This window comes from Bombina bombina, chromosome 4, assembly GCF_027579735.1.
Source record: "Bombina bombina isolate aBomBom1 chromosome 4, aBomBom1.pri, whole genome shotgun sequence".
In the NCBI taxonomy this organism is placed as follows: domain Eukaryota; kingdom Metazoa; phylum Chordata; class Amphibia; order Anura; family Bombinatoridae; genus Bombina; species Bombina bombina.
Window position 1 is genome coordinate 926233587 of NC_069502.1, and position 16883 is coordinate 926250469.

General features: G+C 36.1%; 1 protein-coding gene across 2 annotated transcripts in view; it reads right to left on the reverse strand.

Moving 5' to 3' along the window:
- The window catches only part of LOC128655705 (DNA ligase 1-like), a 43611-nt gene that overhangs the window by 4985 nt on the left and 21743 nt on the right, over positions 1–16883 (reverse strand). Inside the window, exons 2-5 of one of the 2 annotated variants that reach the window (XM_053709281.1) lie at positions 10003–10174; positions 8849–8920; positions 7264–7314; positions 6721–6820 (exon numbers count right to left, since the gene is read on the reverse strand). The gene's annotated coding sequence lies outside the window, so the exon portion shown is untranslated. Of the gene's footprint in view, positions 1–6720; positions 6821–7263; positions 7315–8848; positions 8921–9053; positions 9165–10002; positions 10175–16883 lie in introns of those variants that run through there. The other variant, XM_053709282.1, reaches the window with a different exon arrangement.

The window sequence follows — 16883 nt, forward strand, 5'->3', positions numbered from 1 at the left end:
CTCTTTGACCAAGAATCAAGCGTTCAATCTCCATACCCTTAAATTTAAAGATTTGAGATCCTGATGGAAAAAAGGACCTTGCGACAGAAGGTCTGGTCTTAACGGAAGAGCCCACGGTTAGCAAGAGGCCATCCGAAAAAGAATCCGTCCATGCTGGAGCTACCAGCAGAACAAACGAGCATTCCTTCAGAATCTTGGAGATTACTCTTGGAAGAAGAACTAGAGGCGGAGAGATATAGGCAGGATGATACTTCCAAGGAAGTGATAATGCATTCACTGCCTCCGCCTGAGGATCCCGGGGTCTGAACAGATACCTGGGAAGTTTCTTGTTTAGATGAGAAACCATCAGATCTATTTCTGGAAGTTCCCACATTTGAACAATCTGAAGAAATACCTCTGGGTGAAGAGACCATTCGCCCGGATACAACGTTTGACGACTGAGATAATCCGCTTCCTAATTGTCTATACCTGGGAAATGAACCGCAGAGATTAGACAGGAGCTGGATTCCGCCCAAACCAGAATTCGAGATACTTCTTTCATAGCCAGAGGACTGTGAGTCCCTCCTTGATGATTGATGTATGCCACAGTTGTGACATTGTCTGTCTGAAAACAAATGAACGACTCTCTCTTCAGAAGAGGCCAAGACTGAAGAGCTCTGAAAAATGCACGGAGTTCCAAAATATTGATCGGTAATCTAACCTCCTGAGATTCCCAAACCCCTTGTGCCGTCAGAGACCCCCACACAGCTCCCCAACCTGTAAGACTTGCATCTGTTGAAATTACAGTCCAGGTCGGAAGAACAAAAGAAGCCCCCTGAACTAAACGATGGTGATCTGTCCACCACGTCAGAGAGTGTCGTACAATCGGTTTTAAAGATATTAATTGAGATATCTTTGTGTAATCCCTGCACCATTGGTTCAGCATACAGAGCTGAAGAGGTTGCATGTGAAAATGAGCAAAGGAGATCGCGTCCGATGCAGCAGTCATAAGACCTAAAATTTCCATGCATAAGGCTACCAAAGGGAATGATTGTGACTGAAGGTTTTGACAATCTGATATCAATGTTAGACTTCTCTTGTCTGACAAAGACAGAGTCATAGACACTGAATCTACCTGGAAACCTAAAAAGGTTACCCTTGTCTGAGGAATCAATGAACTTTTTGGTAAATTGATCCTCCAACCATGATCTTGAAGAAACAACACAAGTCGATTCGTATGAGATTCTGTTAAATGTGAAGACTGAGCAAGTACCAAGATATCGTCCAAATAAGGAAATACCAATACCCTGTTCTGTGAATACAGACAGAAGGGCACCGAGAACCTTTGTAAAAATTCTTGGAGCTGATGCTAAGCCAAACGGTAGAGCCACAAAACTGGTAATGCTTGTCTAAAAAAGAGAATCTCAGAAACTAAAAGTGATCTGGATGAATCGGAATATGCAGATATGCATCCTGTAAATCTATTGTAGACATATAATGCCCTTGCTGAACGAAAGGCAGGATAGTCCTTACAGCTACCATCTTGAATGTTGGTATCCTTACATATCGATTCAATATTGATAGATCCGGAACTGGTCTGAAGGAATTGACCTTCTTTGGTACAATGAAGAGATAGAATAAAACCCCAGCCCCTGTTCCAGAACTGGAACTGGCATAATTACTCCAGCCAACTATAGATCTGAAACACATTTCAGAAATGCTTGAGCCTTTGCTGGGTTTACTGGGACACGGGAAAGAAAAAAAATCTCTTTGCAGGAGGCCTTAACTTGAAGCCAATTCTGTACCCTTCTGAAACAATGTTCTGAAACCAGAGATTGTGAACGGAATTGATCCAAATTTCTTTGAAAAGAACGTAAACTGCCCCATACCAGCTGAGCTGGAATGAGGGCCGCACCTTCATGGGGACTTAGGAGCTGGCTTTGGGTTTCTATAAGGCTTGGATATATTCCAAAGTGAAGAAGGTTTCCAAACTGATACCGCTCCTGAGGATGAAGGATCAGGCTTTTGTTCCTTGTTGTGATGAAAGGAACGAAAACAATTATTAGACCTAAATTTACCTCAGATTTTTTATCCTGTGGTAAAAAAGTTCCCTTCCTTCCAGTAACAGTTGAGATAAAAGAATCCAACTGAGAACCGAATAATTTATTACCCTGGAAAGAAAGGGATAGCAAAGTTGACTTAGAAGACATATCAGCATTCCAAGTTTTAAGCCATAAAGCTCTTCTAGCTAAAATAGTTAGAGACATATACCTGACATCAATTCTAATGATATCAAAGATTTCATCACAAATAAAATAATTAGCATGTTATAGAATAATAATGCTATGAGAATTATGATCTGTTACTTGTTGCGCTAAAGCTTCTAACCAAAAAGTTGAAGCTGCAGCAACATCCGCTAAAAATATAGCAGGAGTAGAGACAGCCCCATTAACCTTAGGGATTTTGTCCCAAACTCTAATCTGTCAGATGGCACAGGATATAATTGCATAAAACGTTTTAAAAGGAGTAAATGAATTACCCAAATTATTCCATTCCCTGGAAATTACTTCAGAAATAGCATCAGGGACAGGAAACACTTCTGGAATAACTACAGGAGATTTAAAAACCTTATTAAAACGTTTAGTTTTAGTATCAAGAGGACCAGAATCCTTTATTTCTAATGCAATTAATACTTCTTTAAATAAAGAACGAATAAATTCCATCTTGAACAAATACAAAGATTTATCAGCATCAACCTCTGAGACAGAAACCTCTGAACCAGAAGAACCATTATCAGTATCAAAATGATGATGTTCATTTAAAAATTCATCTGAAAAAAGAGAAGTTTTAAAAGACTTTTATGTATACTAGAAGGAGAAATAACAGACATAGCCTTCTTAATGGATTTAGAAACAAAATCTCTTATGTTATCAGGAACACTCTGAGTATTAGATGTTGACGGAACAGCAACAGGTAATGTAACAGTACTAAAGGAAATTTTATCTGCATTAACAAGTTTGTCATAACATTTAATACAAACAACAGCTGAAGGAACAGATACCAAAAGTGATACACTTAGCTTTGGTAGCTCCAGCACCGGGCAGCGATTTTCCTGAAGTATCTTCTGACTCAGTTGCAACGTGGAACACCTTGCGATACGTAATAGAAAAAACAACATATAAAGCAAAATTGATCAAATTCCTTAAATGACAGTTTCAGTAATGGGAAAAAAATGCCAGTGAACAAGCTTCTAGCAACCAGAAGCAATAAATAATGAGACTTAAATAATGTGGAGACAAAAGTGACGCCCATATTTTTTTAGCACCAAATAAGACGCCCACATTATTTGGCGTCTAAATGCTTTTGGCGCCAAAAATGACGCCACATCCGGAACGCCGACACTTTTGACGCAAAAGAACGTCAAAAAATGACGCAACTTCCGGCGACATGTATGACGCCGGAAACAGAAAAAAATTTTGCGCCAAAAAAGTCCGCGCCAAGAATGACGCAATAAAATGAAGCATTTTCAGCCCCCGCGAGCCTAACAGCCCACAGGGAAAAAGTCAAATTTTTTAAAGTAAGAAAAAATGATTGATTCAAATGCATTATCCCAAATATGAAACTGACTGTCTGAAAATAAGGAATGTTGAACAACCTGAGTCAAGGCAAATAAATGTTTGAATACATATATTTAGAACTTTATAAAAAAGTGCCCAACCATAGCTTAGAGTGTCACAGAAAATAAGACTTACTTACCCCAGGACACTCATCTACATGTTTGTAGAAAGCCAAACCAGTACTGAAACGAAAATCAGCAGAGGTAATGGTATATATATAAGAGTATATCGTCGATCTGAAAAGGGAGGTAAGAGATGAATCTCTACGACCGATAACAGAGAACCTATGAAATAGACCCCGTAGAAGGAGATCATTGCATTCAAATAGGCAATACTCTCCTCACATCCCTCTGACATTCACTGCACGCTGAGAGGAAAACCGGGCTCCAACCTGCTGCGGAGCGCATATCAACGTAGAATCTAGCACAAACTTACTTCACCACCTCCATAGGAGGCAAAGTTTGTAAAACTGATTTGTGGGTGTGGTGAGGGGTGTATTTATAGGCATTTTAAGGTTTGGGAAACTTTGCCCCTCCTGGTAGGAATGTATATCCCATACGTCACTAGCTCATGGACTCTTGCTAATTACATGAAAGAAATAAAAAAACTCCCCCATGTCAATATGTTCTGGTCTTGGGATCATATATCAGTTTCTAATATTAGAAGCTTAACCTCATTAGCAAATATGTAAAATTAAAAGGACGTGAAACTCAAACATTTTCTTTCATGATTCATATACAACATACAATATTATGTAACTTTCAAATTTAGTTCTATTATCAATTTTGCTTCATTCTCTTTGAAGGCGCAGCAATACACTACTGGCAGCTAGCTGAACACGTCAGTAAGCCAATGACAAGAGGTATATTTGTACAGCCACTAATCAGCAGCTAGCTCCCAACTCCTGAGCCTACCTAGGTATGCTTTTCAACACAAGATACCAAGAGAATAAAGCAAATTAGATAATAGTAGTAAAGTGGAAAACTGTTTAAAATTACATGCTCTATCTGAATAAGGGAAAAAACATTTTTGTCCTTTTACAAAAGTTTTTGAATGTATAATAAGTTAAAGGTACCATGTATCAGGAGCAAGTATCACTGCTGTGTGAGAATTCACCATGAGGTAACTGTCCCTTATAGAATATTTATTTGAATTCTACAATCTGCACTACTGTGCATAGACAGCAGTCAGCTCTATGTAGTTTGATAGATTACCTTGTGGTTCTAGCTATCTCAATGGCTCCTTATCTGGCAGAGGTTATGGGTCATGTCGGGGACGGTTGTTAGGATTAATGGTTTATTACAGTTCGGGATCTAGTAGCTAAATTGATAATTACACTGGGTTCTTTTAGTTTATGGGTTACTGGTAGGGGGAGTCTTGTAGATCATGGATTAAAAACAACTTAAGTTTTCATAAGGGTGGAGATCTGCTGGTCTAAAGGTGTTTATTGTTGTGAGAAAAATATAAAAATTTCAAATTAATTTGAACAATCTCATATGCTAAAGCTTGGTTATACAGCACAAAGAGAACCAAATCTATTAAATGCACTAAAAGGTTGAATATTTTAGAACATTTCTGTCTTGTGTTTACGTAAAACATAGCACTAGTTCACTGCAAATGTTATGGGAAAATTAATTAAGTTATTAATTAAATTAACATGGAGATATTGATAATTTGGGGCCGATTTATCAAGCTCCGTATGGAGCTTGATGCCCCTGTTTCTGCGCGAGCCTTCAGGCTCGCCAGAAACAGAAGTTATGAAGCATCGGTCTTCAGTAGCGGTCTAAAGACCGCCGCTCCATAACTTTATCCGCCTGCTCTGAGGTCGCGGACAGAAATTAATACCGATACTATATGATCGGGTTGATTGACACCCTCTGCTAGCGGCCAATTGGCCTTGAATCTGTAGGGGGCGGCATTGCACCAGCAGTTCACAAGATAAATGCCGACAGCGTATGTGCAGAGGACATCGTATTATGTCCGCTCGCACTATGATAAATATACCCCTTTGACTTGATTGTGAGGCAATTTATTTTGTGCTGTCAATTAGGATGTGAGTATCTCTTTCTATCTATTATTATTTATACAGAGATTGTACAGATATATTTATGTATAAAACGTTTATGTATTAATCAAAGTAACTGGGCTACTGAGTACTAAGGATGAGGCAGAGACCTCGAGCAACTTATTGAAACCGTTGTGCATCTGTAATATCCTCATTCTTCAACCTAAATAACTTATTTTTCAGATGGAATTATAAATTAGAAGTTAATGTGTTTTTGACATGGAATAAAAAAAAACAATTTTCTATAAATGGAGTGGGTGATAGAGAATAAAAACACATTTTAAAGCCTTGGGACCATGGTGGACGTCACCTGAAATGCTTAAAAGGGGATTGTCCATTATTTTTATGTTTTACTTATGTTGCTGTACTTAATAAATTTATGTTACTTGTTAGAGGATATCTCTGGCAGGAATAATACAGTATCTATTGCATATAAATACACATGTTAAGTGATTTAATTTCAATTAAAATAACTACTATTTAACTTTTACAGAAATATTTAATATGTTAAAAGAGATACTGAACCCAAATTTTTTCTTTCATGATTCAGATACTGCATGCAATTTTAAGCAACTTTCTATTTTAGTCTTGTTATCAAATTTTCTTTGTTCTCTTGGTATCTTTTATCTTACAAGCCGGCCCATCTTAGGTTCAAAACTTGGGTACAGCTTGCTGATTAGTGGCTAAATGTAGCCACCAATCAGCAAATGCTATCCAGGGTACTGAACCAAAAATGGGCTGGCTCTTAAGCTTACATTCATGCATTTTCAAATAAAGATACCAAGAGAATGAAGAAAAATTCATAATAGGAGTAAATTAGAAAGTTGCTTTAAATCACATTAACTATCTGAATCATAAGAGAAAAAAATTGGGTTCAGTATCCCTTTAATTACATATCTTGCATACATATTATAGAACATTTACTAGTTATGCTATTGTGACTCTGATTTAGTTTGGACTTGATATCCTGACATTACCGTTTATTTTATGAAACCCTCATATTATGATGTATGTATGTAATATACACAATGCACAGCTTGTGTGATCTCTATAACTTACTAAGCAAGGATGAAGAGGGCAATTGATAACAGGATAACCAGAATGGTAATAATTGGTACCACAAGCACCACAGTTGGAAACGTGGCTGGGCTCCAGATGTCTGTGGAGAAAAACAGATTATGGGAATAAGATTTATGTTCTAGATAGTTACAGGGCAGCTAGTTTGTAGAACTCACCTATTTACATAAGTTAAAGGAATGAAAATTATTAAATGCTATAGAAATAATGGAAAACAAAACAAAATAATTACATTCCTATGTTGTGGTGTAAAAACTGTGACTTGGTGAGGTGTAATAAAGCAAAATAAATAAATAAATAAATATACACAAAGCTACAAGAACTATCAATGCTTATTTGAGGTAATTTTATAACAATAGTAGGTGAAATAAATAATAAATGTGTATTGCATTGTTATTTTATTATTCATGTATAAATCTATTGCTTTTATCAGGTGCTTTGGTTCTATTTGGTACTGATCCATATTTGTCTATTTAATAATTGTATGTATTATAAAAAGTGTATTTATAAAAAATATTAACTTACTAAAATTATCTCCTCTTCTGGCTCCTGCGTCATTTCCAGAGAATATAAATTCTGAAAGAAAAAAAATAACTGAAAATATATTAACTGTACTAATTATAAATATATAACAGTGGGGAAGAACTCAAACAGTGCTGCAGGAAAAGGGACATTGTACACAGAATTTTCTTTGCATAAATGTTTTGTAGATGATCTATTTATATAGCCCATCTGGGGGTATTTTTGTAAAAATCTATAGTTTGGCTTATTTTTAAATAACATTTTGCTGATTTTCAGACTCCTAACCAAGCCCCAAAGTTTTAGATGTATACTGATGTATACAGACTCCAGCTTGCTCCTAGTCTTGTAAAAGGGTCTTTTCATATGCAGGTGAGGGGGAATGTCTGCTCTTCCTGCTTTCTCATCCTATTTCAGTGGGTGTCCCAGCCTAATCTCATTAACAGTGCTAAATTGGGATCTTTTTCTTTATAGTAGTGCCGATTACATGCAGTTATATGAAAATTTGTGTATACTGTCCCTATAAAGATGGTAATGGGAAGGGAACCCATAAAGATTATTTTGTGTCTGTCTGGTTGAACATGTATGTGAATGTAAAGGAATCAAGATCAAACAGAAGAAAAAGTCACCAAGTACAAGTTAAACACACTAGAGTTATGTACCGTACGTAATCATCCTCATAGAAAAGGTAACTGTACCCTAATGTGAAATTATATAGGCGAGTGTACAGGAGGGATCGACCCAAATCTATCATCAAATGTAAAACGTCAATCTCTAAAACACAAAATATAAACACACAACCATAAAAAATAATTATATACATAAACATTGGAGGCCCTAGTTAATAACACTGAAATATCACATAAAAATAGAGTGAGTCACGAAAAATTATAATATCAGATAATGGAAACAGTTCTCAAATATCGTCATGGGCTATTATACAGTCCGTAACTCAACTGACCAATTAAAAACCAGACCCATGAATATGAACACCGATACTGAAATACACACCAATAGAATTACAAGTCATAGTCCCAGAGATAATTTTAATGTTAAAACAACATCAACTCTAAAAAAGTTACAAAAAGGGATGTACTAGGTTGAATTTGGGCTTTAATGCTGTTTATTTGCACCCCTGCTTACTAGCTCAGTAATATCTACATAATTTACTCCAAATGAAAATAAATGTATATATAATGTTTTCCATATGGAATTAGTTATAGTAGGTATCACTGAGTTAGTAGAGATGCATAAAAACAACATTTAAGTCCAAATCAAAACACAATCTGCCTTTTTTAGATCAATAATTCTCACAGTGGAAATATGTGCAGTGACTTTCAGTTGTGTCACATTAGTTTTATAAAGATGCCTATTTATTACTATCTATACCTCATGTAATATTCCATAACACACTAATTACAGAATGTAGCTATTTCCTTTTTCATATTAGATACTACTGAATATTAACTATACAATGATTTAAGTTAATAACTTTATTTGTTTATAAATAATGCTTCATTCACGTCCATTGACTTTAACTACCAAGTTAACAAGTGAACAATTCATTAAATCAATAAAAACCTCCACTTACCATCTGGGTTTGTTGTGCCTTTCGGCCGATGTTCCGGGAGCTCTATGCTCTCTGTAAATCCACTGGGCAACCCTGTGTGTGCAAAAGAAAATGTCAGTAAACACATTGTTCTCTCTAAGTATTGAGCTTTGGTTTACAAACAGATATAATATAAGGAACCAAGTGTGTGTACACTAAGTGATAACAAAATGAGATCTAATTTTACCTGCAAGCTCAACCCATTGTAATAGGCTGTGGTTTCAAAGTACAAAACCAGCAATTTCATGTACAAAAATAAACCTGAAAATGCAATTTCTCATAAAGTCTTTACTCTGCAGCTTGTATAACAAGTCATTGGAAATACATTAATGTAAAAAGCAATTTTACAGTAAAACTGTCCCTTTAACAGTGTTATTTTTAATAAAGTTTTCCCATTGATCATTTCCTTTTTGTTTTTAAATTAAGCTCAGCAACATGTTGGTTACAAAATGCTTGACCAGCCATATTAAAGCAGTCACAGAGAGCTACTGAATGGGAGTGATAACCCATACCAAGCTACAGTTATAAGTGCAAAAGTCTATGAATAGTAAAGCATCCTTACCTTGCAGGGTGCGCACAGGCAGACCCAGAATAGCATGGCTCATCAGTAGAAAAATAAGGCTCATGAGGGCAATATAGAGCATGTCTACTTGCTATTCTCACTCGCAGAAAAGGGACTGCACTGACTGCTTACAGCTAGCATATACTAGGTGTGATGTCATAATAGTGCTGTGACATCATTTGCTCTGGCTGATTTGTAGAGAGAGTGTTATTGTTGTGTCACTACCTCTGGCTGATCTGTAGAAAGGCTATTTATTTTACTAATCACAATATCATTATAGCATATAATGTACATGTATTACTCATAAAGCATATGTCTTATTCATTCTACTATTCACTCCTCCTGTTCACAAGCCTATATTTACTAACAATTCAGGCATCTTTCCTGTAACATTTTTTAGAGTTTCTGTTATTCAGCATAGCTGAAACCTAGTGGGATGATTCACATGACTGGGCAGTTAAAGGGACAGTATACACTCATTTTCATATAACTGCATGTAATAGACACTACTATAAAGAATAAGATGCATAGATACTGATATAAAAATCCAGTATAAAACTGTTTAAAAACTTACTTAGAAGCTCTCAGTTTAGCTCCGTTGAAAAGGTAGCTGGAAAGCCCACTGCACTGGGAAATAAGACCCTCCCCCTTCTTTTGCATATGAAAAGACCATTTACACAAGCAGGAGCAAGCTGGAGAAGGTAGCTGACGGTATTCACATAAAACCTTGGGGCTTGGTTAGGAGTCTGAAAATCAGAGCAATGTTATTAAAAAATAAGCAAAACTATACATTTTTTTAAAAAAAAAAACCCTTTATGGGCTATATAAATAGATCATCTACAAAACATTTATGCAAAGAAAAAATGAGTGTATAATGTCCCTTTAAGTTAGAGGGTTATACTTTATTTAGGAGGGATAGGGGTAATAAAAGGGTAGGGGGAATTTGCAGGGACAGTATACACCAATTCTCATATAACTGCATGTTATAGACACTACTATAAAGAAGAATATGCACAGATACTGATCTAAAAATCCAGTTTGAAACCTTTTAAAACGTACTTAGAAGCTCCCAGTTTAGTACTGTTGATTAGGTAGTCTGGGACACCCACTGAAAGGGGCTGGGTAAACAAAAAGAGCAGAACCCCCCTCCCCCCTTCCTTGCATATGAAGAGACAGATAACATAAACAGGAGCCTGCAGGAGTCTGTAAACGCATGTATACATCTGGCACTGTGGGGCTTAGTTAGGAGTCTGAAAATCAGCACAATGTTATTAAAAAATAAGCAAAACTATACATTGTTACAAAAAACTCTATCAGATGGGCTATATAAATGGATCATCTACAAAACATTTATGCAAATAAAAGTCTAGTGTATAGTGTCCCTTTCTGCCTACAATAAGGGTAGATATTGTATGATGATATAGGGGATAATGTAGAGACACTGTGGGTTGAAGTAAAGATTGGGGAAAAAGTCCCAAATAATTATTTTTAGGTACATGCTACAAGCCCCCCCCCCCCCTCACACCCCACAATAGTGACATGGAGTGTTGTAATTATGGATTTTAACTACCCTGAAATACTTTGGGTCAATGAAACTAGCAATGCGACTAAGAGGGAAAGCTTTTTATAAAAATCTTTATGACAATAAATGAAGAAGCCAAATAGAAATAAATCTATGCTGGATTTCATGCTATAAAATAATACAGAAATAATATCAACCATAGAAGTGAAAGAATATTTAGGTAACAGTCACCTTAACATGGTCAGGTTTTTAGGTAACTTTCCATAAGCAGTGTTACGAGGGTTCAACCAAGACTTTTAAATTCAATGATTTAAGGAAATCACGAAATAGCATTTATTCAAGAGACATAAAACCCAAAAATGTTATTTTATGATTCAGATAGATTATACGTTTAAACAACTTTCCAATTTACTTCTGTTATTAGTTTTGCTTCATTCTCTTGGTATCTTTTATTGAAGCAACAGCATTGCACTCCTGGAAGCTAGCTGAAAACATTTGTAAGTCAATGAAAATGGGGATACAAGTTAAGCCACCAATCAGCAGCTTGCTCCAAGCTCATGAGCCTATCTAAATATGCTTTTCAACTAAGGATACCAAGAGAATGAAGCAAAATAGCTAATAGAAGTAAATTAGAAAGTTGTTTGAAATGGAATGCATCATGAAAGAAAAAAAAATTGGGCTTCATGTCCCTTTAATGAAGAACATTTAAAACGTTGTTTAAAGGGACAATCAGGTTAAATTAAATTTTCATGATTCAGATACAGCATGTCATTTTAAACAACTTTCCAATTTACTTACATTAAAAAAAATGTGAATAGTCTTTTATATTTACACTTTTTGAGTCACTAGATCCTACTGAGCATGTGCAAGAATTCACAGACTATACGTATATGCATTTGTAATTGGCTGATTGCTATCACATGGTACAAGGGGAGTGGAAATATACATAACTTTGAAATTTGTTATTAAAAAATCTACTACTCATTTGAAGATCAGACTAAGTGCTATTGCATTGTCTTGTTATCTTGCATTTGTTGATTATGCAAATCTAATGTGTTGACTGGTCCTTATACACATTACCACATGGTTCTAAAAGTAAAATAAATAAATCCAAGCCAATGTGGCAAAATATAAGTTGGTTAAGAGCAATTAGAAACAAAACATGAGGTATTAATATTATTCAAGAAAATAGTATGGACTTGCAATTCGAAATATATAAGGAATTTAACAATGCATGCAAAAGAGACACAAGGTTAGCCAAAATTGAAAATGAAAGAGTAATTGAAAAGACAAAGCCGAAAATATTTTTTTAAGTATATAGGGCTAGATTACCTATGGCGTGCTAACTGTTGCTTTAGAGAGATATCAGCTTTTTTTCAGCTTTTTGCATGCAACGGAAATAGTATGAACATTACAAATGGAAAGTAAATGTTTTCGCTCAAGTGCAATCACGATTTACGTTTGTCAGGCTAGCGCAACTTGAGAGCTTGTGTAAAGGGTAGGGAAAAAAGTTGCATTAAACACCACATAAATACACTTAAAAGTACAGTTACACTTATATTAACACTATATGATAAAAATTATTAATAAAATAAAAATATTAAAAAAGTTATAAGGGCTCAAAGATATATGATATAAGGTGTTTGACAAAAAAAGCTGCAAAGGGCTTTAAAATACATGTACATACAAATACAGGTCTAATATATATATATATACATATATATATATATATATATATATATATATATATATATATACATACAGTTGTGCTCATAAGTTTCCATACCCTGGCAGAATTTATGATTTCTTGGCCATTTTTCAGAGAATATGAATGATAACACAAAAACGTTTCTTTCACTCATGGTTAGTGTTTGGGTGAAGCCATTTATTATCAATCAACTGTGTTTACTCTTTTTAAATCATAATGACAACAGAAACTACCCAAATGACCCTTATCAAAAGTTTACATACTTTGGTGATTTTGGCCTGATAACATGCACACAAGTTGACACAAAGGGGTTTGAATGGCTATTAAAGGTAACCATCCTCACCTGTGATCTGTTTGCTTGTAATTAGTGTGTGTGTATTAAAGGTTAATGAGTTTCTGGATTCCTGACAGACCTTTGCATCTTTCACCCAGTGCTGCACTGACGTTTCTGGAATCTGAGTCATGGGGAAAGCAAAAGAATTGTCAAAGGATCTGCGGGAAATGGTAGTTGAACTGTATAAAACAGGAAAGGGATATAAAAAGATATCCAAGGAACTGAGAATTCAAATCAGCAGTGTTAGAAGTGGAAAATGAGGGGTTCTGCTTGATAACATCCTGCATTCATCTTGCCATCAATTCTGACCAAATTTCCTGTGCCTTTGTAGCTCATACATCCCCAAAACATCAGCAATCCACCTCTGTGTTTCACAGTAGGAATGGTGTACCTTTCATCATAGGCCTTGTTGACTCCTCTCCAAATGTAGTGTTTATGGTTGCGACCAAACATATCAATTTTGGTCTCATCACTCCAAATGACTTTGTGCCAGAAGGTTTGAGGCTTGTCTCTGTGCTGTTTGGCGTATTGTAAGTGGGATACTTTGTGGCATTTGCGTAGTAATGGCTTTCTTCTGGCGACTCGACCATGCAGCCCATCTTTCTTCAAGTGCCTCTTTTATTGTGCATCTTGAAACAGCCACACCACATGTTTTCAGAGAGTCCTGTATTTCACCTGAAGTTATTTGTGGGTTTGTCTTTGCATCCCGAACAATTTTCCTGGCAGTTGTGGCTGAAATTTGGTTTCAACAGAACCCTTTATTTTCCACTGTCAGGGTTTTTTCCCTGCTTTGTTTGCCATGTGCTGCTGGCAGCCATTTCATTCACCTCTCTTGCTGACTCTGGTGCATAGTGTGTGATGCTGCTCATTTCCTGCATGTCCTTTTATGGCCAGACTGGTGTACATCATCCATGTGAGACAGGTTGCAGTCTCAGAATTGTGATGTCATCACTTATTATTTAAAGGGCCTCTGTTAAGAATGCTTTGCCCTTGCGTTGTCTCAGACCTGTTTGTGAGTGTTCCTGTTCCTGTGTATTACCTGGCTGTCTGAGGTCCCTCCTGGTTCCTGATCCCTGGCTTCTTCCTGACTCTATTGCTCTCCTTGTTCCTGATTCCGGCTCGTCTGACTACTCGCTTTGGCTCCTGACTCGGCTCGTCTGACTATTCACTTTGGCTCCTGACTCGGCTCGTCTGACTACCAGCTCTGGTTTTGACTCCTGGCTTGTTATTTGACTTGTGGACTTTTTATTATTTTTTGCTATTAATAAAGGTGTGATTATTTTTGTACTTCTCGTCTCAGTCTAATTCCTGGCACCCTGACATCCACTTCTTGATCAGAGTTTGAACACTGCTGATTTGCATTCTCAATTCCTTGGATATCTTTTTATATCCCTTTCCTGTTTTATACAGTTCAACTACCTTTTCCCACAGATCCTTTGACAATTCTTTTGCTTTCCCCATGACTCAGAATCCAGAATCGTCAGTGCAGCACTGGATGAAAGATGCAAGGGTCTGTGAGGAGTCCAGAAACTCATTGACCTTTTATACACACACACGAATTACAAGCAGATAAATTAACAAGAAATTACCAATGGCACTACTTCTATGTAATAGACCTATTTGTATCTTAAATTGTGCCCCTAAAATACAGCTAGATGTGGGTGCTTAGTGTATGAATATGAATACTTAAATATACAAGAGAAAAGCATACACATAGACAGCACTCCTAGGTCAAATTGCAAACTTGTTGCAAATAACAATCACTTAGTTACTAATCCAAGGTTGGAATACAGGAATAGGAATAGACACTAAATCTAAAATATAACTTTTATTGGGTTCAAAAATTAAAATAGGAGAAATTAATTAAAACCACTCTTAAGTACCGACTGTAGTTTATAAAAATTCAATAACCAATTATTTATTGGATTGGTAAGTCATATCTGCTAGCGTGCAAGAAACATGTACCAATCAGTAGTATTACATAACAGTTAAATCACGAGATGTAATGGTAGATGTAACTTAGCACTCTATGTTAGTTGATGTGTGAGAGAGTAGAGTAGATAGTATGTCAACGCTTATTTAAACAGGTAGGTTGGCCATAGATAATATAGAAGATTCAAGTTATGGTTGTAAATAGAACATGAACTGGATAGACTGACTCTGTGATAGCACAAAATTGTGTAAATATGTATGTATTTTTCCTCTCCTAGATATTGGTGTGATTAACGTAAATATTAGAAGCGTTAATATAACAGTAGGAAAGAGGTTGTGCTTGAATCACAGTCGTTTTATATACCCAGTACTTACATGTGTATTCAAGGTTCGTTATAGTGAAACCTAATACTGTTAATGTTAGTAGGTAACTTATCTAGCTGTTGGTAATACCGGGATCAACTGGTTTACTGTATTCGATATATTCAGTACTGATTGTACACCGTATAATGTTAGTATACACAGTATTAGGGGTGGCTGATTCCTACATAAAATAAAGTTAGTCCGACAACTCAATGTATGCCGGTTTATTATGCGTAGTGAGTGTAGTGTCAAGTCTGCCCCTAATCCCTATCAGTTTCGTGTTTATTACCAAAACATCACAGTCATATTGAGTGATCCACTTAAATCAAACATTCCCATAAATCTTGTATTGAATATTATATGTTTTCCCCACTTACATGTTGTGCAAAAAATAGGTCGATTAAATGGTTGCACATCAAATGGACAAGGTCACAATGACAAATATTACCATGCGTGTCCATATATATATATATAACAGTAGGTTGAAAAAGTAATGCCAAGAACCAACTGATAACCACAAATAGGTGTGTGGTGATACAAGAGCACTATATCTTTATCATAGTGTCATACGAAACAGCCATTTGTATTATGATCACTCACTAGTGTTTAGTTTAATACAATAGTAGCTAGTAGCGTGTTTAGCTGTTGCTAGGTGATAATATTTAAATTGCGGCGGTAGATCAGTGCTAGTCTCTAGTGTCGCCCGGATGTTAAAGATATAGGCGGAGGTTGGTTTGGTTCTCATATACCATTGGTAGTTGATATACTGCCGCTACTATGAGTTTTGTGCTAGTTATAAATTTATATTAAACGTTTGCCTCGTATTTAAACTACAGCTGTACAAATCTCAGGTTCACTTGTCATATGTGTATCCGGCTTTGTATTACGGTTTGTTCACCTTATGATATTTAGCCGGTATACCTTAATGTGATATTGACCCAAACAGCTATAGATAATAAGAGGTAAGTAAGGCGTCAGTCAAGTGTTAGTAGCGTAAGCTAAATTAGAGCTAAATATATATTAACCGTGCAGCATCTGAGTTAAACAAGTCCTCGCAGACTTAGTTCCCATATAAGTACTTGAATCAGAGATTGTGATAGCGCTCTGGACCAAAGTATCATGCACACACTCTCAATCACACTAATAAGTTAATGCAGGATGACTTAGATTACTGAAAATGCTTATTCCATAATAAGTATTGTTAGAGTAGGTTCATACTCCGTGTAATGACTACAGTAAAGGTTCGGTAGCTTAAGGCTAATCTAAAACACAGGAGCTCCTAGGACTCCTCACCATTGCCCTAACGTCGTATGTAAGTGGGGAAAACATATAATATTCAATACTAGATTATGGGAATGTTTGATTTAAGTGGATCACTCAATATGACTGTGATGTTTTGGTAATAAACACGAAACTGATAGGGATTAGGGGCAGACTTGACACTACACTCACTACACATAATAAACCGGCATACATTGAGTTGTCGGACTAACTTTATTTTATGTAGGAATCAGCCACCCCTAATACTGTGTATACTAACATTATACGGTTTACAATCAGTATTGAATATATCGAATACAGTAAACCAGTTGATCC